Source organism: Hippocampus comes, unplaced genomic scaffold (genome assembly GCF_001891065.2).
Source record: "Hippocampus comes isolate QL1 unplaced genomic scaffold, H_comes_QL1_v1.1 scaffold59, whole genome shotgun sequence".
Lineage (NCBI taxonomy): Eukaryota > Metazoa > Chordata > Actinopteri > Syngnathiformes > Syngnathidae > Hippocampus > Hippocampus comes.
The window spans coordinates 1353838-1379816 of NW_017805406.1; the positions used below are offsets into that span (position 1 = coordinate 1353838).

The 25979-nt window shown below is 43.8% G+C and overlaps 1 protein-coding gene across 12 annotated transcripts in view; it reads left to right on the forward strand.

Annotated features, from left to right (window-relative positions):
- The window catches only part of LOC109517839 (neurexin-2-like), a 125478-nt gene that overhangs the window by 8452 nt on the left and 91047 nt on the right, over positions 1–25979 (forward strand). For 11 of the 12 annotated variants that reach the window (XM_019873241.1, XM_019873239.1, XM_019873248.1 and 8 more), the window contains one exon: positions 1669–2155. The gene's annotated coding sequence lies outside the window, so the exon portion shown is untranslated. Of the gene's footprint in view, positions 1–1668; positions 2156–12633; positions 12739–25979 lie in introns of those variants that run through there. The other variant, XM_019873242.1, reaches the window with a different exon arrangement.

Below are 25979 nucleotides of genomic sequence, written 5' to 3' on the forward strand. Positions count from 1 at the left end.
GACCCCCCCCCCCCAACACCATCACCTTCCCACAATTGGAGCAACTTGGGAAATCAATGATGAACAGCTTCAAGGATGTATACCATTTGATCCGTTTCTACTATTTCACTTGGAGACCGCGGCATGGCATACAATCCTACATACCGTACCGGAACTCGATCTGATGGGATTCTGGCAGAGTTGTGTCTGAACTTTTTCAATGCGATTAGCCAATTAAAATTGAAATCGCTGCCAACTGCACAATCTGGATCAACGGCGCAAGCTTACATTGCAGATAATGGCGGCGTACACGTGGCCTCGTACAAAGATGGTTCCCCTCTTATCAACCCTGACATTATTTGTGTTATTTAATATTTGGATGATAATAGATGTGTTGCTTCTCCAAAATACCGAGTTAAAAAATGTTACGCAAATCAGGATGCTGCACACATAGTCAACAGATGAACCCACATAAATGAAAGCGCATGGCTCAAGGCTTTGTTTTGATTGTCGCTTTCAGAGAGGTATGCGTTTAACAACATCTTTATTATGTGGTTGGGCTTTTCAGTGGCGTAGCATTTGTCGCGGATCATTTTGTGTAAACCATATAAACAATCTTACAAAAAGAGCTCTCGGTGTGCTGCAGGGCAGTTTTAAACCAGTGCAAACTACAACCGCTATAATAAATGTTGTTCAATGAATATCCTCTCAGGGCGGTGGCTAACTCGTTAGCACGTCTGACTCACATTTGAGATTCAGGGTTTGAATCGTATCGTATGGAGTTTTCGTCCTCTCCACGGGGCTTTTGTGGCTTTTCTCCAGGTACTCTGACTTTCCTCACACATTCCAAAATCATGCATGTTGCTTGAAAGCTAAATCAGAGGTGTCAAAACCCAGGGGTCCGATCCCGCCTCGACTTAATGTTTCTTGCAAACTGCTGCTGGTTTCTTCTTTTCATTTTGGAAGAACATTTGGACAGAAATGGCAAATGTTCAACCTTTTTACCAGATATTCCAAGCAGCTTTTCCCCCCAATCACTTCATAGCGTAAATTGGACAAAAGTTGCATTTGTAAATATTTTCACGTCACTATTTAATTTGCATTTCGGTCTTCTCCATGCATGCACTCCGTCTTCCTCCTATGTTCCAAACACACACATTTTAGATTAATTGAAGATGCTAAATTGCCCAAAGGGAAGAATGTACTGGACTTACTGAAAAACTCACCTTTGCCATTTTGTTCGCTTAACGCTCTAAGACGCCACAAGGTGGCGGCAAAGGCCTAGCAAATAAAGTTGTAATTGGTGTCAAGGAAGTACTCTATGTTGAAGTGATACATGTCAACGAAAACCAAAATGTTTGGACGTCAGGGCAGGCGTTGAGTTTAGCACAGGTTGTTGGTGGAGGTTACCGAAAGTCTTTGCTGTGTGTTTATGTCGGGAGATATCCAAATGACAGTACTGGCGGTTTTTCGCTATAGCGGTAGCAGGGCTTGTTAGCGGCGGTGTAGCGTAGCCTGTAGTATAATCCAAAACTACTAGAAACATTTGAACAAAAATTCACACCATTTTAAAAGACCGACCTCTGTAGTTTTGATGGGCTTGCTCGTGGGTACTTAAACAGCGCCTAGTTTGGACCTGCTTTCAATAAAATGTATTTTTCTTATTTGACGACCCCAACTTTGTGCTAGAATGGAGGCGCAACGCGCACTCTGCCCACCCAAGTGCTTTGAACGCTCATGGAAATCCTCCGTGGCAACGTTGACGCTTGTTGATGGGGTGGGAAGCTCCATTGGTCCACGACGACTGACCGCGCCCTCAACCCGGCCGAGCTACCTCGCCAACTGTTAGCATCAAGTGTCAGGGGAGAGGCGGCCCCCCAATGCTGAGGATGAGGAGGAGGGGGATGCTGCGGAGGAGAGGAAGCATCTTTGTCTGCACGGAGCGGCTCCGGGCTTCCCTCGCTCTCGCTTTTTCCTCCACGTATACAGCAGATAAGAACGACCATCACAACTCTGAAGATTTATAACGCTTCGTTTCCTACTGATGCTTTTATCTTACCTTGATGCAGGGTCTTTTATTTTTGCCTCTTCTTCTTTGGTGCTGTTTTTTTGGCCGGGCGGAATACAAAAAAAAGCAACCCTTCGCTTGTGTGTAGGATCGCCGGCTGAGGCACAGGTAACGACATCGCGCACCTCCCACACTCCAGCCGCAAAATGAACCTTCTAAGCCGCAAAATGAACCTTCTTAATGAGCTTTAATTCCGCTAAAACGCTGCCGCGTTTTTTTTTATATGTGCGTGTGTGTCTTTTGAATGTCATCACTACGGAGTTGTTGTTATTGTTGCGGGCTATTCCAATTCCGTGAGTGATAGACACTTTTTTTCCTCCATGAGATGTCGCCATGCTTGAGAACTCGTGTAAAAAAAAAAAAAAAAAGCCAGACGTGATCCAATTCTAAGGCAGGTGTTTTCTTATCCGTGTTGGGGAAGAGCGTGCTGCTGCCCCCCCCCCCCAAAAAAAGGAGCACAAACAAGAAGGTTGAGGTCGCGTATTAATTGCATGCCGGGAGACATGCAGTGCACAGAGCTGGATGATGATTTGCATCAAGGCTTCAGCCACCAGCCTGAACAGGAGCCAAGTGATCCCATTGTGCGATGCACATGTTCATGGCTTGTCTTCATTTGGCCTAAAAGTGAGGTGAAGGTGCTGCATGCAGGCTCCCTCAGATGCCGTTGGTAGCCTATTTATTATTAGGGGGACGGGTGGATTGAGGGGCGGGTTCTGCGGGGAAAAGACTAACAACCAAGATAAAGGTAGGAGAAAGTCCGACTTATGCCCCCCTCCTTGAAAAACTTGGTCTCCGATGAGATTGCAAAAGCTTCAAGCTGCATCCGAGCATGTACGCCTCCATAGGAAGCAGCTGCTGCCTCCATGTGGCGTCAGTTCAGCAGGGTGGGCCACTCAAGAAGGCGTGCAGTGGAGTTTCAACATCCAATCATTTTCTTTTTGTATATATGGGAAAAAAAAAGATGGAAACACACACACACACACACACACACACACACACACACGCGCATACTTGTCAAACAGATGACAAACGTGGGCGGCTGTCAGTAAATGTGAGATTGTTCTCGGATGGAAATCAGCAAGAATGGAAAAAACAAGCTCATTTCACGCCCAGATGTAAAGTATTTGACTTTTTCAATGCATGTACAATCACTGGTTGCTTTATTAGGTATACATTTACATATTCATATTCCAAAACTATTTTTACAGAAGAATAAAGAAACTGAATTTCTAAAAATAATCTAGAAATAATATTTTTAAACGGAGCTACCATGCTTATATTTTCAGAGCACCTTGATAAGAAACCAAGGATAATAATATAATATAGTGTAGCTTGACTGATCATATTGATGTTTCTTTGTGATATGGTGGGACCTTGACTTACGAGTGCCCTGACATTCGAATTTTTTGAGTGGCTTGATTGACTTTTTTTTTTTTGGAATCATGGCTTCTTGAGTGATGTGAAAAAAGTAATGACGGTCGCTATGGCACTTCAACTCGTTTATTAAATGTGCCAAACACTCAAAGGCACAAATACAAAATGAGAACACTCGCAAGGAGCATGACAGAAGATTGTTCAGTCCGACTACTCACGTGGTAAAGAACAACTGGCATGATGGTAGCTCAGTACAACATAAAAAAAATAATGTTTCTTCACCATAAGACTCAAGTAAAAGTAAAACGTATGCTGCACTCAAAATATTCTGCCAAGTACAAATAAATATGGCACATTACTTCCCACCTCTGTGTCTATGTAAAGTCGTTATCAAATCAGTCAAAAGACTGCTCCCGTAATTCTTTGATGCATCCTACCGTTCATTCCTGCCTCTCCCATATTTGCTATGCAAATTATAGCGCACTGCATTTCACCAGAGTCGGGGGGATTTATTTATTTTTTCCACTGGGCAGCGTTGATTTCCTGTCCACCTGAATCGGGTAACCCGAGCTCCCACCCAGCCCCCGCTTGTGTTTTCACTGTATGTGTTTTGCATCGCTGCGCATACTTGTCAAACAGATGACAAACGTGGGCGGCTGTCAGTAAATGTGAGATTGTTCTCGGATGGAAATCAGCAAGAATGGAAAAAACAAGCTCATTTCACGCCCAGATGTAAAGTATTTGACTTTTTCAATGCATGTACAATCACTGGTTGCTTTATTAGGTATACATTTACATATCCATATTCCAAAACTATTTTTACAGAAGAATAAAGAAACTGAATTTCTAAAAATAATCTAGAAATAATATTTTTAAACGGAGCTACCATGCTTATATTTTCAGAGCACCTTGATAAGAAACCAAGGATAATAATATAATATAGTGTAGCTTGACTGATCATATTGATGTTTCTTTGTGATATGGTGGGACCTTGACTTACGAGTGCCCTGACATTCGAATTTTTTGAGTGGCTTGATTGACTTTTTTTTTTTTGGAATCATGGCTTCTTGAGTGATGTGAAAAAAGTAATGACGGTCGCTATGGCACTTCAACTCGTTTATTAAATGTGCCAAACACTCAAAGGCACAAATACAAAATGAGAACACTCGCAAGGAGCATGACAGAAGATTGTTCAACCCGACTACCCGCGTGGTAAAGAACAACTGGCATGATGGTAGCTCAGTACAACATAATAATGTTTCTTCACCATACCTGTAAGACTCAAGTAAAAGTAAAACGTATGCTGCACTCAAAATATTCTGCCAAGTACAAATAAATATGGCACATTACTTCCCACCTCTGTGTCTATGTAAAGTCGTTATCAAATCAGTCAAAAGACTGCTCCCGTAATTCTTTGATGCATCCTACCGTTCATTCCTGCCTCTCCCATATTTGCTATGCAAATTATAGCGCACTGCATTTCACCAGAGTCGGGGGGATTTATTTATTTTTTCCACTGGGCAGCGTTGATTTCCTGTCCACCTGAATCGGGTAACCCGAGCTCCCACCCAGCCCCCGCTTGTGTTTTCACTGTATGTGTTTTGCATCGCTGTTCTGTTGTAGAATACATCTATTCTGGTTGGCTACACTGCTCATTCTCTCCTGGCTTCAGTAACACACTTGTTTCAAAGCAAATCTCCTCTTAAGTGCGCTCCCTTCAATGAGAGCTACACAGTATGTTAACAAAAAAAAAGAAAAAGCAAACTCATGCAATGCTGAGTGTTTCAGCTTGTCGTATTGTTATATATTTAGCTTGCTGTACAACACCGGCTGGCTTTTCTGTTTGTTGAACTTGCTTTCTCAACAGTCATGCCCCATGAGTAGTGTATTCTCAGCTCAGAACACATTTTTTTTTTGTCCGTATCAGCTCCAGTCTGACACCGCAAAACCACTATACCATTGACCGTTCAGTAAATATTCTGGTCTTGCAGTGGCGTCTTTAACGCTCTTGTCTCCTGACTCACCAGACATCTGTCAACATTTGTGCCTTCAGTGATTGTAGCTGTTTGTGTAAATGTAGATGACGTCAGCAGAACTCCACCAAGACTTGCAGATAGATAAGAGAGAGAGATAGATAGATGGGTTGATACCATCGATAGAATGATACCATACACCGATACCATTGGTTGATACCATAGATTGATAGATACCATACAAATCCAGGTCCAGATAAATGCCCTACCCAGGAAATACTGGGATCTCGTCGACCTGCTTGTTGAATATTAGCACCTATTTCTTTGGCACCTCCGGATGGATACCCAAGATAGATAGATTGATAGATATCATGGACAGATTCATCGGTTCACCGACCACGGTGGAATGTGTCTCCTTGCCTATTATACCATTATGTTGTGGAAATCTGTATTGCGCTTATGTCACTGGCATAGTTAGATCATGATATAATAACACATAATCATTTTTCGACAAGGTGAAGTGATGACAAGTGTGCCGTCGCGCCGCAGCTTAGCCACTTAGTACACCTTATCAAAGGTTAAAGATAGTATTCTGGTAATTCCTATGTAGTCCTACATATGCCGCCATCAGGTTCTTGTAGTTGGTCGTGGTGATGAAGACCAAAGACAAAAATGATGTAATGTGCATACTGTTACTTCTTAGGTGGTTTCTTTAATAGAATTTGAATGTATGGTATGTGGCGACTGCTCGTTCAGCTGGATATTTGGACTCCCTTTAAGCCACTATCGCTTTTAAATTAGCATAGCAGCTGCTGAGCATGAAAAGGAAATCATATTTGAAATTAAGATACCTCACACAAAGGCAGCAGCCAATATGCAAAGAGAGATGGATGATTGGATGGCATGAAGGAGGAGACTGCTGGAATTAATGGCAGGACAGTGTTGACATCGTGTGTGTGTCTGTGTGTGTGTGTGTGTGTGTGTGTGTGTGTGTGTGCTGTGTGTGTGTGTGTGTGCGTGTGTGTGTGTGTGTGTGTGTGTGTGCGTGTCTGTGTCTGGCTTTGCTCAGTGGCTTGCGCAAGCATAGCGGCGAGGAGAAGGTTACAGATATTGTGTGGCATTGCGAATTGTGTCGCTTCCTCTCTATCATAGCCCATCAAGGTCACATCCACAGACTGGATGTGGTGGCCCTGGCCTTTCCCTCTCCTGGCTCTGGGAGAGGAACGGGGCCCGCGGACCACTGCTGCTTCTAATCAGGGTTGACGCGTGACTCAATTGCATGCCAGCCGCACGGACAAACAGGGATTATGTCCCTGGATGGTGAAGACACACACACACACACACACGCACACGCTCACAAAAAAAAAAAAAAAAAAAGGTCACTATTGAGATCTTTGTCCAGTTCCACCTTGGGCGAGTATAGGATTTGTGCTTTGTTTTGTTCTCAAATAAAATAGTCTCATCTACACAATGTAAAACACATACCCAGGAGCTCTGAAGTCAGAACCGCGACACCCGCAGCGTACTGTAGGTTACGTTGCAATCTGGGTCATTATGCCACTTGTTTTCCAGAGTGGCTCCAAGCTTTTAAAGCAGCCGAGTCTGCAAGTGGATTTAAAGTCAGCTATATACCGATGTACTTTTTTTTTTATTTTTTTTTTTTATGTCAGATTTGGACAAAATCAGACGATATTTGGGAAATTGCCTGCTCTTTTCACGACAGGTGTTCAAAGATCTGGAATGAAGCACGGCTGGTAATTTTCTGTTTGATCAATCCTACTCTGGATTCGGCGTAACTTGGCACATTGCGGCCTGTCACATGAGGAGAAATGATGGCAGCGATGTTGTTGAAGAGCAACTCCAGCATGAGTCACTGAATTTGGCTTGGCAAGCATGTCCCCCATCAGATTCTTACTGCATTCAATACAAGGACTTATGAAAAACAAGGGTGCTGTGAGATTGAAAAGGATATATTTTTTTTTTGCTTCTTTGCCTGTGCATGATTTATTCAGGAGCAATAATCTTCTTCTTAACTCAGACTATGCTGAGTTCTTTTAGTGGATTTGACAGCCCAGGAAGTGGAATGAGGAAGAAGGGAAACTTGAACCTTATTCTATCATCAAGTCTGGTCTCAGCTCGCGTGGAATTGCTGCAGATTCATCGTCTTGCTGTTGCGGAAGCTGCGGCATTGGATGACGGGTGGATGACAGTGTGACTGCTGAGGCGAGAGCTGATTGGCTACAACGGAAACGCATGTCGTCTCCCGCCAGGAGCAGATGTAGCTACGGGGTCACGTTTAGCACCTGGCACGAGGGTGTCCGTGCCAGTTTGTTGACTGACTTGTTTGCCTTTTTCTGGCACCTGCCTTTTCACTTGCAGCATCCACCCCCCCACCCCCACCATGTCAGTTAGAGCCTCTTCACAATAGGGACTCACAAGCATCAATGTAACCATGGGTGTGCTGGTCCTAGAATGACGTGTGGTCAGGGGCGTTTTTATTGCATTCTTACCGTTGGTTGGAAACGATTCTGCATGATGATTGAAATCAGGCATTCTCAACCTTTTTTTATTCCTCACCTTCCTGTTTACAAAAACAAAAAAAAAAAAACATTTTAACTGACTACAAGAGAAAATAGTACATTTGGGAATATTATGTGTGTTTTTCAGTCAGTTCCGAATTCCTGGCCGCGAGAGTACATCTTAAGGCACTTCACAGAGGATCGGGAACGATTCCTATTTTAGATTGGTCTCTCCCACCAGCTTGTCAGTTCTGGATGCCTTTCGTTCACATTTGCATATGATGACAAGATTAAAATTAATTACTTGCATTTTAAACACCCTTCGCAGGGATACTAAATTAATCTCTGTATTTTGTTCCCGTGAGACCGAGCGGAATTCAGGAACGTCATTGCTCATACCGTATCAAGACACGAAATCTCCAGACACGCTAACAAGTGCTAATGTATTCTCAGAAGGTCACAAGCCTGAACAGTGACATTCTGTCGACTCAAAGTGTCACCCTCCCGATAAAGCTGCCATTGCTATACTGGATGCTAACAGTGAACTTTCGCGTCACGTTAGAAAGTCATTGCGACTGTTACCTTACTTACAGTCAATAGCGAGGGACTTTAAAGCAGCACCACTCTTTCTCGGGGGAAAGAAGAATTAAAAAGACGAGTGACAAACAAAACTGAGCAGTGTGGCACAGCGCTACTTTTGTCTTTCAGGTATTCAGGGATGAATTTCTACAATAACACACTCGAGACGTTTGCAGTGAGGTTTACAAATTTGAACGCGCCACTTCAGATCATAAATATTGTACCTGTATTGACTTTGACACCCGATTAAGGATGTTGAAGCCGCGCTAGCACGGTGGGATTATGAGCAGCCCGTACGCCTTACAGTCAGGAGATTTAAATTGGAATCTCGATGCGATTTTTATATGTTCTCCCCGTGCTTGCGTGGATTTTCTTTCTGCGGAACCGGGTTTCCACTCACTCCCCAAAACACGTTAATTAATTACGTCAAATGAACACTCAGTTGTACAGAGGAGGAGCTGTGAGCAGGGCTGTTTGCGATAACGGCATCGATGCTTCATGTTTATCACATCACATGCCTTCCATGTATTTATATTTGGATTGGTATTTGTTTCATATAATATTTGAGCCAAACCAGTACCGTGAATTGAATTGTGATGCGTCACAGGAGTGGGACACTATTTTTCTCCTGTAATATTCCCACTTACCACATAGCCTCATGTTTTTTTCTCATTTTGGTTGCCTTGAGTGATAAGGTTGCTTCATTTTGTTATAGTCTCGGTGTATTCCGACAAGCTTGCTGGAAGAGGGGTGGGGTGGGGGTTGGCGGGTCCCATCAAGGACTGTCTGGTTCCAGTTATGTCATTGATACAGACCACTGTCTATACCATCTCTTGGGGCTCTTTGACTCGCCTGCAGCCAAGCAGCCGGTAAAGGGAGCGTATGCTGGGTTTTCTGACACTGTCACGTTGCCGGTGAAGTGTCTATTGATATGAGCCAATGTCAACAGTCTCTCGGGACTCCGCTCAGCTCAAAGCCCCCCCCCAAGTCTTCCCATCTTCCCCCTAGATTGAAACCCATGCACGGTAGATACTGCGCCACAGTCGTACTTAGTCACACTCGGATCCTGATGTGATTGACCAGTAATTAATAAAAATACAAAAGACCAATTTGAACACGTAAGGAAAACTAACCCTTCATAATACAGCTGATTACAAGCATACTGTACTTTATGTGTCCACAATCCTAATTTGTTGGAGCCAAAACAATATCTGGTTTAATGTGCAAAATAAACCACCTTGAGACGCTATTTAAAGCCATATAAAATCAGCATGCCATATTAAACGTAACATACGTGTCTTGGCAGTTAATGGTTAAAGCATCAAAGCCCTTAGCCTCATTGAGATTGCACCATTGTGCCAGCGGTGTCACGTTGGAAACATTACAGCTCATCCATCGTTGTTACCGTGTGACAGCGTTAAGGCAAGGAAGCTGAAAATTGCACACCGCGAACCAGAATGTGCTCAGGCAGCATTATCAGCGCCCGTAGAGACATAAAACACAATATTACCTGCCCGGTGTATACATTATGCAGTTATAGGGCTCCGAAGACTGCGAGAAAACAAGTCTCAAATCTACAGCAAGAAAGAGATGCAGTCACATTCGTTTTATCTCTGCATCTACCTTTGTTCAGATCGTATGATCACTGGCCAGTTTCTCGAGCGAAAACACGAGAAAAGCAAAGAAATGCGCCTTGTCATTCAGATAAAACACTTGATCTATCTCACGTGACACTAAACATAGTTCCGAGTGACAGTCAGCGTTGAAATTTACAGAAACAAAGACATATCCCGACTGCGGGTTGGCCGCTCGAAGCATTTGGATTGAACCTGCATCAAATGTGCGGTGCTACTTGTGCTAGATACGAGGTCGCTCGCGATCTGGGTTGCAGATATCTCAATGAATCTTTTCTCTTTGATTCCAGACGCCTCATTCACCGGCGCAGGCATTCATCTCTCGCTAATATCCACACACTCGTCCCTGGGGAGATATGAGAGTTGTGTAGCATATAGCTAGGTCTGGCTACGTTTACATGATAACAGTATCATATTAACGATAAAAAGAAAAAAAAGTTGCTTGCTGCCACGTACGTACAATCTGATTGATTTTGGTTATATGACGTTCAAGCCGATTGATCATGACCTGAACCCTGAGCAACTATGATGTCATTTTTAGTTGACAGCACGTGTCAAAATGGCCGCCACCTGAGCTGGATAAAAATGAGTGCATTCCGCTGCTTTATTTGTATTCCACAAATATAAATAATATCAAGCAAAATAGAGTGTTTTAGTGAACGGAGCTTCATAGACCACAATATTATCAGCACATTTTTAAATTTGATTTCTCCTTTAAAGGCCTAAATGATAACAATGAACCTGAACTAATTATTGGAATTTATCATCTTGTATCGTGACTGCACAGGGCCGGTGCCGGCCACCACAACACCCAAAATGGCTTAATGTAAGGCCCCGAGGCGCCCCCCCCCCCCACCCTTTCCCCCACTCCCGCTGTCACATTAAGGTGGATGGCATTTTCACACGGATGCAATTGATCATTGAGTGGCACAGCAGTCTGGACTTGAATCAAGAGATTTTAACAGCTGCCTGGCCGTCCATCCGTCACGCCGCTCTCCACTGTGCTCGATGCGGGCCTGTCACACTTAGATGGCCAAGTGACAGCGGCGGCGGTAGATGTGTGGTAAATAGTGCGGCAGCCATGTATTCCCTCCCCCACCTCCCCATCTGCAGGCGTCACTCACCGGGAGCAGATTCATGCTAATTCATTGTTGTCTTTGAATCAGGAGTCTCATCTCAGTAAACTCAATCTTATCCTTGCCCGCGGCTGCTTTGTCTATAAAGGCGTTTGTCTCGAGCATCTTACCTCTGTCAGGAGGCTGCACGTCAGCCTCGGTGTCAGCTCTCGCTGGGTCCACGTGGGGCCCGTGGTGGAGGTTCTGGGGGGACTGGAGTGAAGTCTGCGTGATGCCTTCTGAAGTGCTCGCAAACGCCAAGTGTGCGTGTTTGTGTGTACATGTGTGAAGGAAGGAAGGAAGGCAGAGAGGACGCTCGCTCGGCGCCCACTCTCACTTTTGTCTGGTGGCATTCTCCTCGGGATGAGATGTGACAGCGCCGGATGATCTAATCGCGGATGTCATAGCATAGCTGCTTATTAACTGGGATTTCAAGGGCAAACATTCCCATCATTAGCAGCGTAGTGTATGAAAGAGAGAAAAGCCGAAGCGGGCGAGCCAATGATGGATCCCGGTAATGTCGACCGGGTGCAGGAGGAACCGCTTGTCTCATCTGATTTTTTTTAGGAAGCTTCTTGACGAGGATCTTCATTTGCCGAGCGTGGATTGATGCAGATTGTCCTTCTGGAGGATGACATCTCCGCAGCAATTTTGGTCCTCCTCCTGAGTGGAGTGGGAAGGAACTGTCACATGTCGTCAGAGTCACACGGGCTGGCTTTCGTGATGGGTACGTTGTACACCATTTGCATGTTCCTAATTCTGAAGAGGCACTTTGGAAGAGGTCGAAGTTCATCTCTGCTCGACATCTTGTAAATGCTAACTGCCCGACTGTGGTTTTGCTCATTAGAATGATCGGTAGCCGGTCTTCGCATCATAGGAGAATTCCATCCCCCCCAAACTCCCCCCAGGTTCAAAGTGAGATCATCCTATTTTTTTTTTTTGGAGATGTTTACCCGTACTGAACCTTTTGTGAGCAAGTGCATGATGGCTGTAATGAGCGTGTTCTCATGAGACATCTCATATTCTCCGACAAGCATGTAATGCATCACAATGAGTCGAAATCGGACAGAATTCCGTGTTGATCAATTCAAATAAGTCTGACCTCAGCTGTTGAAGGGGTTAGCACATCCCGCCTCGCAGTTCTGACGGCGGGCGGTTCGATTGTGGGCTGTGAATTTTCTCTGTTGAGTTTGCATGTTCTCCCTTCCGCTCGTGTGGGCTTTCTCCAGGTCATCGGTTTCCTCTCGCATTTCAAAAACACGTTTCTTACATTCGTTGAAGATTCTAAACTGTCCCGAGGTGTGACCTTAAGCCCAAATTTGTCTAGACTGTACTTGCCCTGTGATTAGCTGACCGTTCTGAGTTTAAGCAGTATTGAAAATCAGATTGTCCTTCTGGAGGATGACATCTCCGCAGCAATTTTGGTCCTCCTCCTGAGTGGAGTGGGAAGGAACTGTCACATGTCGTCAGAGTCACACGGGCTGGCTTTCGTGATGGGTACGTTGTACACCATTTGCATGTTCCTAATTCTGAAGAGGCACTTTGGAAGAGGTCGAAGTTCATCTCTGCTCGACATCTTGTAAATGCTAACTGCCCGACTGTGGTTTTGCTCATTAGAATGATCGGTAGCCGGTCTTCGCATCATAGGAGAATTCCATCCCCCCCAAACTCCCCCCAGGTTCAAAGTGAGATCATCCTATTTTTTTTTTTTGGAGATGTTTACCCGTACTGAACCTTTTGTGAGCAAGTGCATGATGGCTGTAATGAGCGTGTTCTCATGAGACATCTCATATTCTCCGACAAGCATGTAATGCATCACAATGAGTCGAAATCGGACAGAATTCCGTGTTGATCAATTCAAATAAGTCTGACCTCAGCTGTTGAAGGGGTTAGCACATCCCGCCTCGCAGTTCTGACGGCGGGCGGTTCGATTGTGGGCTGTGAATTTTCTCTGTTGAGTTTGCATGTTCTCCCTTCCGCTCGTGTGGGCTTTCTCCAGGTCATCGGTTTCCTCTCGCATTTCAAAAACACGTTTCTTACATTCGTTGAAGATTCTAAACTGTCCCGAGGTGTGACCTTAAGCCCAAATTTGTCTAGACTGTACTTGCCCTGTGATTAGCTGACCGTTCTGAGTTTAAGCAGTATTGAAAATCGATGTGTGGATGACCTGAGCGCTTTTTGCCGAATTGTGTTTTCCTGGCAGCCAAATTTGGTCAGCGTGTTGAAGTACCACGCAAACTCTTTGGCGATTGCATCACTGCTAAACTCCCATTTTGTATTTTGTTTCGATCGCTCAAGACAGATTATGATAAAAAGAAATATCATTTGGGAGATTGGACCACACTATGAAGCAAGTCACAGTTTTCATGCACACTTGGGGGGCGAAAGAAGCATTCGCTCAGATAGAGGGATATTTCCTTCTTTACACTTGTATGGAGCGACAGATCACAGCAAAGAAATTTCCCTCATGCAGCCGAGTGGGTGTGGGGGGTGGGAGGGTGTCGATGTCATGGTGACTCTGAGCTGCGGCACTATGGCAGCTGCACAGAGGGTAAACTAGTTTGACACAACCTGTCCTCAAGAGCCACCTCGGGCCAAGCTTTTATGTGTTTTTGCCCCACTGCTCGCGAGGAGAGTAGCCCATCCATCTATTTCACCCCCCCCAGTGAGTCATACTACAGCAGATATAGTGCATAGGATGGACATTTGCTTTTGTAAGGGCTCAGCAAGCCTTTGTGTGCACCTTTTTTTCCTCCTCCTTCTAATGATACAACCAAAACAGTTTCTAACCCTTTTCCGCTTTTTAGCTTAGCGGTGTGAGCCTCGAGTGTCGCTCCTACCACCTCACTTGCTCTCCATTATTAGTATCATCGCATGCTCAAACTGAGTAGGGCGCTCTTTTAACTACGTACTCAAGAAAAATACGTCTGTCACATTGGCAGAGGAGCGAGGCCTGAGCGAATGTCGATGATGGATACGTCTGGGCCGAGCTCCACTCGATGGAGCCCTCGTAGCCCAGACTCATTTGAGCCGATAAGAGCCGCGATGTCGAGGCATTGATAACAGCGGGTCACTTCCAAATGAAGACGCTTGGCGACGCTTGCTGTCTTCCTCAACCAATATCTTTTATTTTCATTTCTCAACTGTGTCCCTGGTGAATGCCACAATGTCGCACCATACCTACAGAACATTTGCATTTACTTAATGAGGTAGCGTGCGCCGAAGTCTGTTTATGCTTGTAGCAAGTGTTGTGCACTTAGCTAGTCAATTACCTGGCTTACTGGTTTGTGAAAATGTCAGCTGTTCCAATGCCCCGCGCTTCTTGGAAAGCGCACGCACACACTATATGGCCCACATAGTACGTCGAGTGCACTTTGATGCGCTTTAAAAAGATTCTTATGCTTGCCTGTCGTTCTGTTCATGGGTGTGTGGCCCAGAAAAACAACTTTTATGTGACTGTAGTCCAAAAGAGATTTGTTGGCTTGTGTGTGTGTTTGTTTTATGATCACATACACCGACTGGCCACAACTTTAGGTACTGTTAGAAACTCTTAAAAAGTGCAAATGCATTTCTTATCATAAAATTACTTTTCATACCTAAGTACCGCGAATTGCAGATGTCAACGGGCATGAAAATTGTGAATTGCCTGGAGCCCTTAGTGGTGTTTTGAAACGTAAGAGTCATCATTGACTCACCAGAATAGGTGATAAAAGCTTGAGAATGGATATTAAATAATTGGTAATATATTTCTGCGTGGATAATGTCATGGGTTAGATTCGTACTGAAACTGCATCCAAAGTAATAAAAAAGGTTTACATTTATATATATATAAATATATATATAAGTTTAGTAGTATTGATCCAGCCTTTTGATTGACATGGCGATTAAAAAAAAAAAAAAGAAAGAAAAAAGATGATGCATCTGCAAGCGCCACTTTTGACACCGCAATAGTAGTCCTAACCAAAATAACCCATCTATCATCTTCGAAGAACAACACCAGCGCAGACACTTCTGTTCCTGCACCTCCTCGCACCCTCCCCGCAAAAAAAAACACCTTTAAGTAATTGAAGCCATGCCGCAAAAAAAAAACAAAAAAAAAACTGCCCTATCATAAAAGATTGAGCTGTAGGGATGTGTTTGCTTCACCACACCTTGGAGAAAAAAAAAAAAAAGAGGATTGCGGAAGCCATGGAGGGGATAACATGTAAGATTCATAAAGCTGGTAGGAGACAGGGAATGTTCTTTCCAACATGACATACATTTGGAAGCACATGCTGCCACGCTCTCCCTGCATGCACTTCGAATCTGCAAATGCAAGGTTGATGGATATGCCGTATTGGAAACAGACTCATTCACTTGCTAACTGAACAGTCAAACGTCATCATGTCTTCAAAATGTCAAATCCTCAAATGCAAACCCTTTGTACCTTCATTTTTCTATTAAAAAAAAAAGAAAAACGCAATTTAATAGCAGTAAAAAAAAAACATTTAGTCGCCGCACGATACTTGAAAATGCTTTCATTTAACGCTGCGTTTTTCGGGTTTGTTAAATGCTCGAATTGTCGATAAAGTGCTTTCAATTGCTTGAAATGAAACCAGCGGTGATTGCACACGGGCATTTCGAATCTGTATTGTTTTGATTTGTTCGAGTTCTGCTATCTGTAACAAAAGGGTCTTGCATTTCTGTTCTTTCTTTTTCTAGTTGAGGCACTTTGTTAGAAAAGCCTGAAAATGATTCCTTACATAAAAACAAAACAAAACAAACAAACAAAAAAAAAACGAACATGACAGGCAGTTGATGAATTTCCTTGAGCATCCATCCCTCCATTTTTTTTTTTTTTGTAAACCACCTGGGTCATGAGATAACCTTCAGACCTATAACCTGTTCAACAACATTAGACGTGAATTTGAACGTGACTGTTGAATTTTTAACACAACCACGTCGACACTTACAAGAGGGTGTGCACACTTGTGCAACCACGTCATCTCATTTTATTTGTACTACTATCTCTAAAACTTTTTTTTCCCCCTCCTGTTGAAGTTAAAGGCCACATAAAGCAGATGTTTCATATTTATTTTGGTAGTTTTTTTTTTTCTTTCAGGCACCCTGTAACCTGATAAGCTGTCCACTGTAGTGACCGCTGTCCCTTAAATGGTTAATATAAATCGGAAAAACATGTGAACAGGGGTGTGTAGACTTTTTATATCCATTGTATGTCTCTTTTCGATAAATAAGACAGTTTTTAGGGTGGAGAATTCACCCTGAACCGGCATAATGGAAAAAGTGCACAACGTCTGTTTATTGTACTCGTCCAGAGTGTAAATATTGTTTTCTACCGCAAACCAAGTAATGCCGACACGAGTTAATCAATGCCGTGAAAAGCAAATTAAGCAGCCCAAATCTCTTCGGTCTCTCTGGCTCCGAAGAGCTGCGGCAGAAATCGTTCCAACCTGGAAGTCTGCAATAACAGCTCGCCGCGGCCACTTTGAGCCGCTCTCGGTTTACACGGTGAGAAGCTTCAGCTGGGCCCCGGCGCGCTAGCAGCTTGCCGGAGCGACGGCGCACAGCTGAGCAGCCTTCTGTGGCTTCATCCTGTGTGCTGCAGGGTGGAGGGTGGATGCTGTTCTTGGAGCTGAGCTGCAGCTCCCTCCCCGGGCACGAGCGTGGCCTGAGTGACAACCCCCTGCTGCCTTTGGCCAGCTTATGTTTTCAAGTGTGTCCTATTTATATACGCGGCACAATTCCTACGCAACTTTCTCTTTTTTAGCGACTCCAACCTCTTATTTAGAGTCATTAAAAATGTATGCTAATACTAGCGGCTCACTGACGCCGTCGCCGGAATCCTTTTGCGATAGCTTGTTGTTAATTTCAGACGCATGACAGTTAATGAGACGTATTATAAAGCGGCATGTTCTCACAAGAATTTATTTGGAATTCATTAAAAGATTAATGAAAAATAAGCACCCAATGAGTTCAACGCGGATTATATTTGAGCAGTCGCGCGCCCCGCACACTCGCCAGACGTACCGATCCAAATTGACCCTGTGCGGTTATCCGGCACAGTGGCGTTCAGTTACGTGTCGACATCAGTCTGCTCGCGTGGCCACTTAGAGTGCCTCGTTGACTTGGCGCACGTCACGGAGAGAAAGGCGGGAGAGTAAGAACGGGAAAGGGTCCGATGTGACAGTCGGCATGTGGGACCACTGGCGAAGCCTCTTCAGAGTGCCTCGTTGTCAACTGTGAGTGTGCACACATCACTGAAAGAAAGGATGTTATTGCTTGTCCATAACAAGCATTATTTTTTTTAAAAAAAAGCTTCCTCAAGTAACCTAAATAATTTTCAAAATCCCTCTATAGTCTCCTAATAACGGTCTCTGCCGAGAACAACCGGGAAGGGATTAGTAAACAGTAGCATCGGTGGTAGCCAGATTCTTTCGCGTTATCTTTGTTTATTACAAGGCTGCCTGATGAAAAACACTTTGACTTTGAAAAGAGCCTTGATAGATCTTCAGTGTTCCTGATACGCTTCGCTGCGTGCTTCTCAGCCATCTAAAAGGATGTTGCTCTCAGAAGACCAAATCCTGACAATGTCTGGACTTTGAAGCTCCGGAACCCTCGTGGTCGCAGCGTGTCTCGCGCGGACGCAAACATCCATGCTAATTAGAGATTATCTACCCGCTCCAAAAAAAGTAGCGTCAGGCCCATGCTTAAAAATATCCATTAATGCACACGCTGGCACTTTGCGTCCATCTGATAACTTTGTGTAAGCAGTTATTGTTGGCCTCTTGGGAGAGCAAGTTTTCCGCATGCGCGCCGTCTCACAGGGAAGCCTGATTAAATATGAGCAAGTAAATATAGTCGGCGCTGCGGACTCGCAGGTCTGGAGGGGGCACGTTTGAACATGCCCACCAAACGGACAGACCCTCGCTTCAACTTGGATGAAGCAATCAATTCCCAGTTGCGCTTAATTACTTAAACAATTAGAAAGCCTTGTGAATGATTCAGCGCGAGACAGCAATCAAAGCAAAAACGATGTCGCTTTAATGAAATCGGGAGCTGAAACAATGGAAAGAGCCGCAAATTATGGAGTCGAAGATGCAATTAGAACAGAGATACCCCCCCTCACCCCACCCCACCCAAGCGCGACAGAAACATTAATGGCTGACGTTTCGAATTCAAAGTAAATATGACGGCCTATGTAGGTCAGGTCTGTCTTTGTTCCATATCTGACGACGACAGACTTAATATGGGTAATTAAAAGTATGGATCGTTATTTCGACGTCGCCGTTTCCATCAATTATTCATCGCGGGGGGATTCTGTCGGCTCTTTTCTTGTTTGACATGTAATACTTTGACAGTTGCCTACAACGTCTTATAGGCTGCCTTGGAATTCAAATCGTACAATGGGGAGAACGGAGTCAATATTTACAACCGGCGAAACGCAGACGGTAAAAGTAATCGCGCGCTCCATCTCGTGGAATTCGTTATCGGCTTTATAAATAACTTTCATTTTGTCATTTGACGTCGGAACAGGGTGACTTATGTCAGGCTGTAACTAACGATTACTCGAATCGCCGATTCGTCTTGATTATTTTGTTGGTTACCGTCATCGGTGAATCGGATTTTTGTTTTAATTTCCATCACTTTTTCTTTCCCAAAGCAATTCATTCATTAATTAGGATTCCGTTGCTGGTTGGGTCTGTAACATGTCAGAAAATACTCCCAAGTTGGATCATTGTTTTCCAAAGTAAAAGCAAATGGGGAATATTTACTCATTGATTACCATCATTGATTAATCGTTGCACTTCTAGATGGAAGATTCTCCTGTTTTTTTTTTTTTTTTTGCGTTGCAAATTAGTCTCATCTATAATTCATAGAACATTTAAACGGGAAGCCCGGCCGGGGCTGCCCGGTGGACAAGTGATTAGCAGCTCTGCCTCACACGTCTGAAAATCAAAGTTCGACTCTCAACTCCTGCGTGGAGTTGGCGTGTTCTCTCAGCGTGTTTTCTCCAGCTGTTCCACACATAGATGTGACATTGAAGGGTGTAAATCGCCCGCAGGTGGTTATGTGTATGTCTATTTGCTCATCGATGCGCTGGTGGCTGATCCAAGGTGTCAAAGTCAGCTTGGAAAGGCTCCTCCAGGTCACCTGTGACCCTAATTATACTCCGCGCCATTTATTGTTTCATTATGTCGTGACTTGAGAAAATAACTTCATCGTTATGAATGTTTGATAGCAGAAAAGCCCTCCGACTTACAAATCAATTCCCTAACGATGTTGCAAACTTGGATCTTTCACTTGCCGGGTTGAAGCTTTCCCGTCGCCTTGATGTCATTAGCGCGTTCGCTCTTCTGCCGGTTTCACCTCTATAGGCGGATTGTAATTGCTTTCATCGTCTTGCAGGCTCCATTTAAAGGACGGCGGCGTAATCAACCTCCGTCGCTCCTCTATGGGGAAAATTGATGAGTGAAAAGAGTGGCGCTAAACTGTTTGGGGGGGAATAACCACGCAGAGAAAATGATGCAGTCTTTTGAAATATGGCACGGCAAAGTCGCAGATGACAAAATAAAGTGTTGACAGCGCAGATGGTTCTTCAACAACCACTTATTACTTTTCACGGAATGTACCGGCAGCCGCCGTGGAAACTCTTATCCGTATTTGTGAGTTTGTGACAAAAAGCCAATGAAGTCATCAACGGCCCTTGTATTGAAGGGTGTGAGACAACGGCTCAAGCGAATGAGATCGAAGTGCGGGGGAAAAAAAAAATTCCTCTCTTATAAAAGGCCATTGTCGCCAAAGGGTTCATTCACAACGTGCTTACTGTTGTGCTTTTCGTTTGCACCGCCGCGCCATACCGAGGGCGCTTTTTTTCATTTTGCAAAGGTAGAATTTGGCTATTCCTCATGTCCCGCATTGCATTTCGGTTGCCAGTTTCTCGAAATTGTGTACTTATTGAGGGTGTAATCATCCTTTCCTGTCATTTGTCGAGTCTTACCGCCAGCGTAGACGGCCTCCTCGTTCACCGAGCAATCCGATTGATTCTACGGAGAGGTGTTGTTGGATCACTATTGCGTTCTCTTGAAATGTTCCTGAAACACACACAATGAAAGCCTGCTGCTTGGATTCACGCAGAATGTGCTCCGTTGATTTTCCCGCGGCTTTGTGCTTCACTGCTTCGGAGCAGCGCTGCGCACGCGCGCAATTTACGAACTGTTGGACTTCGGACCACTTTGCCCGACCCCCTCTGGCCCTCCCTTTGTGTTGCGAGTTAACTCTTTCGGAGAAGAAAATTCTGAGCAGCCAAAATGGTGAATGTTATGTCATCCACGTGTACATCATGATTAAATAGGCACTTCAAGACCTGAATTATCTTCCTCCCCAGGAGTCAAAATTACTGAATCGCATGACGTATTGCTGTAGAGGAAAAAAAAAACAAAAACGGAGGTAGACCATGATTGATTGCGACATACAAACATGATTCAAATGTGGACTAGTGTTTAGCATACCCGCACGGTTCTTTGATTTGTTTTTTTTCAGTCTTTCTGTGTGGATTTTGCTTTTTTTTTTTTTTCCAGACTGCGCTTACACGTGTTTTCCCCAGTTGCTCTGGTTTCCTCGCACATTTTGAAAGTATGTTTGTCAGGTTAATTGAAGACTCTAAATTGCCCCACGTGTGAAGGAGTTATTTGCCTTCATGATTGGCTAGCAACCGCTCTTGGGGGGTGTACCCTAGCTCAGCTGGGATTGGCCCAAATTCACACTCAACCCCAATCAGGATTGCAGGTGTAAAAAATGAAATAAAATACATGGACGTTCCTCTCGTGTGGAATGTTGGTAATGCATCATAGGCTTTGGAAAATTCTAGAATGCAAAGTATATAATGATTGTCATAGCCACATGGATCAATACATCATAGTTTGTTGTGTTGTGCAATGTTGCATTGAGTTGTGTCCGATGAATGGTTCTGGTAAATATCCGAGCTCTGTCATGATGCAATTCTAAGCGTCTTAGCGTGTTGACTCTACAAATGTGTCGTAAAGAGAAGTGATGTCCAAAGCATTTGTTCTCGTTTGACAGCGTTTACAAAAATGAAATTGACAGATTCAGTATCAGCCTGGGGCGTACTTCTGCAAATAATAATTGCGTGGGTGGAGTTTTTGTTGTTGTTGTTTTTTTTTTTTTGTTCTCTTGAAATCATCTGCGGCTGGTTAAATATGTTGTGAGAACGAAATCTTCAAAGTGCCTCCATGGCTGAAATGACAACACAGCTTCCCAGCTTTGTTTTCACGTGACGCTGTTTTCAGGACCATTTTTTTTTTTTTTGGTTGGTTTGTTTTTTTCTTGTTTTTTTTTCGATGACGGTCTCCATTAAATGCTTTGAAATGAAATTACGACTTCCTTTCTCTGCCAAGCACAAATGCGCAGATGCAGGAAGTATTGCTTTGGTCGGATGATCAGTGAGGATTGCAGGATTTTCGTAATTGTCATGAAACTTTGCGGAGGTGTGCCACATATGATGAAAAAAAAAAGAAGCAGCTCGTCAATTTGGGGAGCAAAACCATTCCACCGTCTCGGCATTCTCCACAAAGCGGAAATTATCATGCTAACATGTCGACGGACTAATACAAATGTCGACATTGATGTGCAAATGAAGTGGTGTTTTTTGTTTTGTCATTAATTGACAGAAAGCAATACAAATATGACACCGCCCAATTTTTCTAGACTTTATTTCGTATTCCTCTAATCCATTGAGTCTCATTCTGGTTTTATGCCGTTTTGTCTTCTTGCTTTGGAAAGCAAAAAGTCCCACCCAGTGAGGTTGTTGCATATTTGTTTGGCAAAAGAAAAGAACCCATTTTCACTGTTCTCTCTAGCCATGTAGCACCAATTAAGAAAATATTTACACCTCCCTACAACAGGGACCGTTTCGGTCTCATTGCACTCGTGAAATACGCCCTCGCCCGTGTTTATTTGGTATCATTACAACCTGCTTGAGAACATCTCGACCCACATTATGATGCGCACGGTGACATATTGCTCCGGATGAAGTTTATTGTGAAGCCAAAAAAGCCGAGCGCACCGCACGGAGAAGCGCAAATGTGTTCTTTGCCGAGATGAAAACGAAGCGGAGTCCGATCGCGTCGATGCAACTGGGACGGACTCTCATTTCATCCTCCGTAGTTGACCTTGGCAAATTGCAATTCATCTTGTGAGGAGCGAGACACTTTGTCTGACCTTCCGGGATGCATCTATTCCCATGATGAAGGCGTCCATCTGAAGGGTTTTCTTCCCGCCTCCAGCTTTCAAGAGCAACTTTGATTTGCCTCCTATGATATGCTTTTTCTCGCAACGCCGCCAAATGTGAGCAAACACCGAATGTGGCGGTTCTTCATCGGCGGCGCCCCAACAGAGGCCGTAATTCCCCGCTGACTCAAACGTATCATATATTTTCTCTCTGTGCGGAGATGAAAATGGGCCAGCCCTGCTGGAGATGCTTTTACTAATGCGCCCTGCCCTGTTGACGGAGGGGGAAGAATAAAAAAATAAAATAAAATCACAGTTTAACATACAACAAAAATATTTCTTACTTAAAATAAATCCGGTTGTTTATGCAAACCGGCAGCCTCATGAGGAGGGCAGATTTCAATCTAGTTTGCCAAGCGCGTATGATTGAGGTTGGTCAAAAAAAAAAAAAAAAAAAAAAGACAAGGCCAATCAGCATCCTTTCGAGAGTTTATTACCGCCAAGTGCAAAATGGATTGCTTTTTCCCGCTGATTGTTTGTTTCTGTCGTACTGTATTGTGAAGGGGTGGCATTTGAGATGTTCAAATTGCAATGAAGGCTCTGTAAATTGCTTTGAAAGACAATACATATTTTGGAAGATAAGTGTTGAAAATGTGCAACTCCCCATACTGAGAACAATCAGTTCTGGTGGGATAGCTTTCAACTCTTTTTTTACCATTTCAGTTTTCCAGCGATGAACTTGGGCATCCGGCTTCGGTACCTTCTTTCATATTCGTGGTCATCCGGCGCAATTAGACGATAGTTATGGCTTTGCCCAAGCCTGTTAGCTCTTGAGCTAGCATGTAAACAACTTTAAGTGGATATATTTTCGTGTCTGCAACATGTTTGGATTAAGAGACAAATTAGCATCCATTTTTCAGCGCCGCATGTTTTCAAACCTTGAGCAGACACGCCTACAGCATTTGAGAGCAGAGGCAATGGCTTGATTCTTTTTTTTTTTTTTTTGCCCCACAATTTTGAAGCCTCATTTTAACGTTTTTTTGTTTGTTTGTTTTTTTTTTAAATCATTCAAATTTGGGACGCCTTTCTGTATCGTGTGTCGAATTACCCAGCCATTTCCTTTCACTTTACAGGGACTTTCTGTTTTGGTGCATATCAGATTATGACTGCCAAAGTGGACGTTGCTAATTGCAGAAACTGAGACGACCACAACGTGGTCAAACAAACACAATGCGGAGTTGGCGGTGGTCTCTTCTCTTAAGTGCTTTTCTGGTTTGAAACGTGTAATGAAATGGCACGCTCGTCAACAAATTCCCACCTGGGAAAACGCCTGCACGCAAGCACGGCCGCATTTTTATCCAAAGCCTGAAAAAATGTCTTCATGAAAGCACGTGCAATGAGCAGCACTGAAGGTTTTAATGGAAAGGATGTTTTCATTCCTCAGAGACACACGCCTCTGTCTCACTGCCTCTCTGCCCAATTGACACAACAGAGAAAAAAAAAAACAGTGGAGCCGGCATTTCTCCGCTTGCGCCTTTCTGACACAATTGAGCAACGTGGCACGGTGCCGGGCCTATGAGTTGACGCGTCTGTTGCGGCTCCACACATTCAGATAATTAGATGTGCGGTGACGGTGTTAAATTCCACACTCTGGATGTGGCTTCTCATTTCCATTTGTGTTCCTACGTCGGAAGCCGGCAATTTTGCTAATTAATTTCCACTCGCTATTCCACAATGGTGCCTTACACACAGGATGCAAAAACAGCGATAAAGCTGACTTTGATGGGTAGTCCAAAATGCGAACATAACATTTGTTTGCTGTCATGAAATATATTTACTACGCCGGCTTCTTGGAATGCAGCACAGGATGCTGCGAAAATGTTGCAAAGCGCTGTACAGTATCCTTTTTCTCGAGGAGAGCGGATGTTTGTTTATGTGCCCTGCAATTAGCCGGCATCCAATTCAGGGTGACCAGGCCTTTTTTCCCCAAAGTCAGCTGGGATAGTTTCCAGAACACCGGTGACCCCAATATAAGAGGTTCAAAAATCGAAGGGATAATTTTGTAGTTAATTTTCTGGCTTTCCGTCAGCCTGTGCGTGATCATTTATTTGTTTGCACGCAACTTTGCTAGCCGCAGTCTTGGACGCGTCCAGTTAGATCTGACAAATGATTCACAATGGAAAAGCCAATCGCTTGTAATGAGCACTATCACCCAGATACCAAAGAAGTTAGAATGATTAATGTTAGACACGGTTATGTCAAAGCACGTCCAAGTGAAATTGGCAGAATTTCTAATGCAATGTGGAGAATTAGATCAAATGTGTTGTGAAGCTTACGCCGCTCTTCGGATCAGGTTGTTGTGCTTGAATATATGATCCTATTACACTCAGTTCCCTTCAATCCGGAGGAAATTCGGCATCTGCGTGAATGGTTATTTTAGATGCCTTCCGTCTTAAATCGGCATTCGCTGATTTCATAGGCGGCAAGGTTTTAGCCTCAATATCTTAAATAGGCGTTTCTTACGTTTCCTTGATCAACTATGGGATTACCTTGAGGATATGAATTATTTTGTACACTCTGTGTTGGGTCCCCGCCTCCCGCTTCTCGGAATGTTCTGAACTCCTGTTTTCAAAGTGTCATAAGTGAGTTGTTTTGTCGAATGACCCCTAACAAGTTGACACTTAATCTCGGTTCGGTTTTAGTTTCTGCTGATGGAATTTTTCAAATCAAGACAAAATGTGCTTGTTGTTTGTCTGCCAAGAGATTTTTTCCTGTCAAGATCATTTATGTAGGAGAAAGCATTTCTTTGCAGTGAAAATCCTAATTGGGTATTAAAACTTGAGTGCATTCAGCCTAAACTAAGGAATGCCGCAAATCTCAATGTGTAGGCAATATTTGTATATTAAGTACACGAGTACAAACATTTTAAGACATCAGTGGAAGTTTTGTAGGCTTGCTATATTTGCTTGCTTTCAGAAATCTTGCCGGGGGACATTTTTGGGTTGATAGTTATGGCTTTGCCCAAGCCTGTTAGCTCTTGAGCTAGCATGTAAACAACTTTAAGTGGATATATTTTCGTGTCTGCAACATGTTTGGATTAAGAGACAAATTAGCATCCATTTTTCAGCGCCGCATGTTTTCAAACCTTGAGCAGACACGCCTACAGCATTTGAGAGCAGAGGCAATGGCTTGATTCTTTTTTTTTTTTTTTTTGCCCCACAATTTTGAAGCCTCATTTTAACGTTTTTTTGTTTGTTTGTTTTTTTTTTAAATCATTCAAATTTGGGACGCCTTTCTGTATCGTGTGTCGAATTAACCAGCCATTTCCTTTCACTTTACAGGGACTTTCTGTTTTGGTGCATATCAGATTATGACTGCCAAAGTGGACGTTGCTAATTGCAGAAACTGAGACGACCACAACGTGGTCAAACAAACACAATGCGGAGTTGGCGGTGGTCTCTTCTCTTAAGTGCTTTTCTGGTTTGAAACGT